Raw genomic sequence first — 6,589 nt, forward strand, 5'->3', positions numbered from 1 at the left:
AGCGTCTGGATATTCCCAGTTGCACTGCTGCCTTTCTACACGATTTCCAGGGACTTCTCTGTACAGCAACTCTTACCGCTTCAATATTCTCCGGCGAACAAACAGGCTTAGGCCGAGGTCGCTTCGCTTCCAATACTGTTCCTTCCTGTACAAATTTATCGTACAATCTGTGAATGGTCTTCTTGCAAGGGACCCATCGTGTGTTGAACTGTCGTCGAAAACGCCTCTGAGCACAACAAGGCTTTTCATTTCATGAAAAAAGTAACACAATTGCCGATCGCTGCTGTGTCGTCAGTCTTCCATTGTCAGCCATTGCTGCTTACTAGTCTCCTAGCGGCAGTATCGTGAATTACACGTCATTTCCTAACTCATTTGTTTTTCCAAGCTCTGCTGGTACTGCTGTAGAGATCCCAGCGGGATATCTAATGTGCGTCGTAAATTGTGAAAGAAACAATTGGTAGCACATTTCGTCCGCCACCCTGTAGTTTCGAGCTAGGGGCTCTGCCGCCAGTCAGTCGGTTGTTGCGGACCAGGGAAGTTATCTCTGCGCGGTGCAGTCGGCTGGGTCCACTGGCGGTCCCTGCGCAGTGTCGGAGCGTGTGTGGAGCTGTCCGATCGCTACGAGATTCGCGGTTCACCGACCCAGGACGTCAAAGCTGATTAGTGTTTCAAGTACCCAAACAAAGCCCATTCATGTTGTGTGGCTCATTTCAGTGGTTCGCTGTTGGAGAGGTTTTCCTGTGAGCAACACCAAATGTTTGTATTACTGAAATTTAGCCGCCATGCGGTGAAGTTAACTACATTGATTGACTACAATTCAAGTGCACCAGCGGAATTTTCTGCCTTGTGGCCGTTAGTGTTCCGGTTACCTGCCCTGGCCACTAACGTAACTTCAGGCAGTCTTCTTTCCTCACCTGTTGTCACTGTCCAACACTGTGTGTAGTTTTCACAGCTTAATACATATACATTTTTGATTGTGGATAATCACGCCCGTAACATTTTGTGTCTGAATTCTCATGTACCGATTGGTGCCAAGCAAGTCGTTTGTCGGTTGTTCCGTGGCTGTCCCTTGGTTGGGTTCTGATGGATCAAGTGAAGTTGGGCTCACCACCTGTCTCACCTAAGTGAATGAGTGCAGACCGACCCCCTGGAGGCGTCTGAGTTTTGTTGTGTTTACTGTCTTTCTCACCGGTGTTCAATTGTCTGTTTATGATCTGTCATAGCCAATAAAAAAAAAATTCTTGGTTATACCGTTTTTATGTAAATGAGTTTGAATTCTGGCAAGTGGATATTTGCTAAAAGGTTATTGCCATTGCATTGTCTTCTCTTTCAGTCCGGTTTCAGCTACTTAAAGCTTATAGTTTTTTTTTAATTTTGGAAAATTTATTGTGGGCTTTCAATCTTGGAACCTTATTCGTAAAATTACCCTTCAAGTTTAAGGATTGCGGCCTTCTGCCTTTCAAAGGTTATGGTAATTTATTTTAAAATCTTGAAACTTTTATTGTGGGCCTTCAGCAGTCTGTATTGCATCTTGGTTATGTTTGTCTATCCATCCTTGCCTTGAGGCTTTCAGCCTAGCTGTGTTTAATTATTTTATTTGCTATTTTAACTGCATTTTTATCTTGCTGATTTTTAATATTTCTTGTTTGGAGGTCTTCAGCCGTGAAAGAATTGCATTTTGAAAATTGTAGTTGTAAGAGTTCGGCCATGTGCCGCTTTGGTTGTAAATGTGCTATTAAACTATAATAAATTACAATTTTAAGGTGAAACTGACCCCAACCTTATTTGGTCCTTTCCACAACCTTATCACATGTTCTGCCCAGCTGTTTTAGCGGGCGTATCAGTGGCCTTCACAGATGAATAACGCACCATCCGACAGATGGCCGTTGGCATGTACGGCGGGCAAAGTCTGAAAACGAACGCCCTGCAACATTCGTCGGAAGGGTCCAGGCCAGAGGAGGGCGCGTTATGGTCTGAGGAATGTTTTCGTTACATTCTCTGGATGATTTCGTCAGTGGAACAACGCAAGTTTGTGTCTATGCCTAGGGATCGTGTCCACAGTCACAGGCAATTGCTTTTCTTTCTATCAGCAGGACAATGCAACGTGTGATACAGCTCGCATTGTGCACCTGTCCAGAATGCTCCCTAGATTTAAACCTAGCCGAGAATTTATGAGACCACCTATATCGGGCTGTATGCGGCATGGATCTAACGCATAGGCGCACGGCTCTGGAATTGCCACGGCTCCACATCCCTATTTGTACCCTCCAGAACCTCATTGCTTCTCTTCCTTCACGTCTCGAATCGGTCCGCTGTGCAAAAGGTGGCTGTTCTTGGTTTTGACAGGTGGTCACATTAATGTGACAGTACAGTGTATAATGGCAAGACAGAGATTCCAGGACCAGATAACATGTAGGACATTTCTAGTGACAGATGTGGACTCCAGCCGTAATTTACTGGTTGTGAACTGAAAATGAAAACTGAAGAATTTGCAGGAAGGTGATATATTAAGGAGATGGGAGAAGGAACAGTTGAAAGAACCAGAGGCTGTTGTGAGTTTCAGAGGAAGCAGTAAATAACGATTCACTGGGACAGGAGAAAAGTAAATAGTAGAAACCCAACAGGTGGCCTTCAGGGATGAAATAGTGGAGGCAGCCATGTATTAAGCAATGAAACATACCCTTAGGAAAATTATGAATGACTGTGCTGGTAAACTGCTACGTTATTCGATACAAAGACAGCTGAGTAAAACTGAACGTGCTCAGACATTTCTCCCTTTACTTATTCTGATCATCACTAACCTGACACACAATATTTTTTTAGCGCAACGCAGTCTGACTTCCAATAATACCTACAAAAGAATGGCCCTGACTAACAATAACCTATACCTTTCATGAATCACTTACCTCACAAAAATCTTCGTCACTCGAACTATTGCAATACAGCGAGCGCCAATACTGCCAGCTAAATAAAAGATTCTAACTACTGAAGGCACTAACTACTAATAGGCATAGTTAGCAAATGAAAGATTTTGACAGAGAACAAACAATGTTGTTGTAGTGGTCTTCAGTCCTGAGACTGGTTTGATGCAGCTCTCCATGCTACTCTATCCTGTGCAAGCTTCTTCATCTCCCAGTACCTACTGCAACCTACATCCTTCTGAATCTGCTTAGTGTATTCATCTCTTGGTCTCCCTCTACGATTTTTACCCTCCACGCTGCCCTCCAATGCTAAATTTGTGATCCCTTGATGCCTCAAAACATGTCCTACCAACCGATCCCTTCTTCTAGTAAAGTTGTGCCACAAACTCCTCTTCTCCCCAATCCTATTCAACACCTCCTCATTAGCTATGTGATCTACCCATCTAATCTTCAGCATTCTTCTGTAGCACCACATTTCGAAAGCTTCTATTCTCTTCTTGTCCAAGCTGGTTATCGTCCATGTTTCACTTCCATACATGGCTACACTCCATACAAATACTTTCAGAAACGACTTCCTGACACTTAAATCTATACTCTATATTAACAAATTTCTCTTCTTCAGAAACGATTTCCTTGCCATTGCCAGTCTACATTTTATATCCTCTCTACTTCGACCATCATCAGTTATTTTACTCCCTAAATAGCAAAACTCCTTTACTACTTTAAGTGTCTCATTTCCTAATCTAATCCCCTCACCATCACCCGATTTAATTTGACTACATTCCATTATCCTCGTTTTGCTTTTGTTGATGTTCATCTTATATCCTCCTTTCAAGACACTGTCCATTCCGTTCAACTGCTCTTCCAAGTCCTTTGCTGTCTCTGACAGAATTACAATGTCATCGGCAAACCTCAAAGTTTTTACTTCTTCTCCATGAATTTTAATAGCTACTCCGAATTTTTCTTTTGTTTCCTTTACTGCTTGCTCAATATACAGATTGAATAACATCGGGGAGAGGCTACAACCCTGTCTCACTCCTTTCCCAACCACTGCTTCCGTTTCATCCCCCTCGACTCTTATAACTGCCATCTGGTTTCTGTACAAATTGTAAATAGCCTTTCGCTCCCTGTATTTTACCCCTGCCACCTTCAGAATTTGAAAGAGAGTATTCCAGTTAACGTTGTCAAAAGCTTTCTCTAAGTCTACAAATGCTAGAAACGTAGGTTTGCCTTTTCTTAATCTTTCTTCTAAGATAAGTCGTAAGGTTAGTATTGCCTCACGTGTTCCAACATTTCTACGGAATCCAAACTGATCCTCCCCGAGGTCCGCTTCTACAAACAATAATAATGTTCAAAAATAGTGACCTCTCAAAACTCTGGCATCTCTATCTCTCTCTCTCTCTCTCTCTCTCCCCACATCCACCACTGCTGGCGGCTCACCTCCAACTGCACAACGCTACGCGCTGTTCCCATCCAACTGCCCAACACTACAATAGCGAATATTCCAACGATGCCAACCAGCCACACTGCACACAGCACAGTCAATGATTTTCATACAGAGCGCTACGTGGCGTTACCAACTTAAAAACCTAAACAGCCTACTTACTACAAGTACAAAGACAAGGCTTAGTAGAAATATTTGGATGTCACAGGAGATATAACCATCAATTGATGAAAATAGAAAATGTAAATATGCTGCAGATGAAGTAGACAAATTGAATTACAGCTCGGCGGGGTCAGGGATTTTCTCTGCCTCGTGATGACTGGGTGTTGTGTGATGTCCTTAGGTTAGTTAGGTTTAAGTAGTTCTAAGTTCTAGGGGACTGATGACCATAGATGTTAAGTCCCATAGTGCTCAGAGCCATTTGAACCATTGAATTACAGCCGTCTAAAAATCTGATTTACGGAAAGTACAAAATGGCTCAGCAGGAATGGCTAGAGGACAAATGCGAGGCTATGGAAGCGTGTATGATTAGGGGAACACCCTGAGATACCGGATGTAGGAAAAATAAAGAGGTCTTTGGAGGAAATAAAAGCATAAACGAAACTCAAGTTACGCCCACAGGCCCTGATCGGTACCCTAGTGTACTGACCTCCGAATTTTTGACACAGTACAATCACCAGCCAGCGTTATTATGATACAGTAACCTTTTACCAATACACGTTTTTTCACGAGCGCATTCGGCTGTGACATCACTTTTACGGATGACAATACGGGACCGTGTTGAACTGTGCAGGTGGAGGGGCTTTTGGAACAAGAGGACTTTCGGCGAATGGACTGCCCTGCTCATTCCTTCAACTTAAATCCCATTGGGCACTTTTGGGATGCGTTGGAGAGAGCGCGTCCACATGCACCACCGGCCATCCGACACCTGGCAACAGCACTGGTGCGGGAACGGAACGCCCAATACAGGAACTCCATCATCCTTGTGGCAAGCATGGTAGCTCGTTGCACTGCCGTGCACGATGGTCACACCTCCTATCGAGAACCATGTCCAGTCTTTTGTAATGTCCAGACAACGATTATGAATTGCGGTGACTTCAGCGTAGTTATTGCCTTTGAATGGTCAGTTTGTTCGTCTCATTGTATATTTCTTTAGTTACTTTTCGTACTCTACTGCGGCAGTACTTTTTATGTATAGCCCAAGTTTCATCGAGCTATGAAACTTCCTGGCAGATTAAAACTGTGTACCGGATCGAGACTCGAACTCAGGAGCTTTGCCTTTCACGGGCAAGTGCTCTGGCAACCGACCTTCCCAAGGACGACTCACGACCCGCCCTCACAGCTTCAATTCTGCCAGTACCTCGTGTCGTCCCGAGTTCGAGTCTCGATGCGGCACACAGTTTTAATCTGCCAGGAAGTTTCATATCAGCACGCACTCCGCTGCAGAGTGAAAATCTCATTCGGGATTCATTGAGCTACGTTACTTGGAAATAAGTAAAGAAAGTAAGTACTCCGTCTTCAGGCCACAAGTGGCCCATCGGGACCATCCGACCGCCGTGTCATCCTCAAACGGACGCGGATAGGAGGGGCGTGTGGTCAGCACACTGCTCTCCCGGTCGTTATGATGGTTTTCTGTGACCGGAGCCGCTACTATTCGGTCGAGTAGCTCCTCAATTGGCATCACGAGGCTGAGTGCACCCCGAGAAATGGCAACAGCACATGGCGGCCCGGGTGGTCACCCATCCAAGTGCCGGCCACGCCCGACAGCGCTTAACTTCGGTGATCTGACGGGAACCGGCGTATCCACTGTGGCAAGGCCGTTGCCCTTACTAGGAAATGGCATGTCATAATACAGTTACTTTTGTTCTTAACTTTTGCAGTGTAAATCAGAATCGAAGACCATAAAACACCAGACAGAATTTAATTCAGAAAGAAAATATTATAATCTCTCTGTAGATGAAAACCAAAAACGTTAACTAGAGTGATTTGCTCAAGTGATCGGAAACAACACAGTTACCTAATGAAAAATATACTGGAAATATCTGAAAGCTAATCATAATGACCTATTTGTGTGGTTCATAAAACTCACATTTCAGAAGTTTCAACAACTGGGGCTGAGGAAAAGATTGTACTGCTTTTTTTACTTTAGTCATGTACCAAGCAAGGGCTATTTGGAAGACATTTTGAATGGAATGGACATGTTCTGCGAACAATATTTCATAGG

General features: G+C 44.0%; 1 pseudogene; it reads right to left on the reverse strand.

Moving 5' to 3' along the window:
• Positions 1–6,072: 6,072 nt before the first annotated feature.
• LOC124607799 lies at positions 6,073–6,190 on the reverse strand (annotated as a pseudogene).
• Positions 6,191–6,589: the final 399 nt, after the last annotated feature.

The sequence above is a fragment of the Schistocerca americana genome, chromosome 3 (genome assembly GCF_021461395.2).
Source record: "Schistocerca americana isolate TAMUIC-IGC-003095 chromosome 3, iqSchAmer2.1, whole genome shotgun sequence".
NCBI lineage: Eukaryota > Metazoa > Arthropoda > Insecta > Orthoptera > Acrididae > Schistocerca > Schistocerca americana.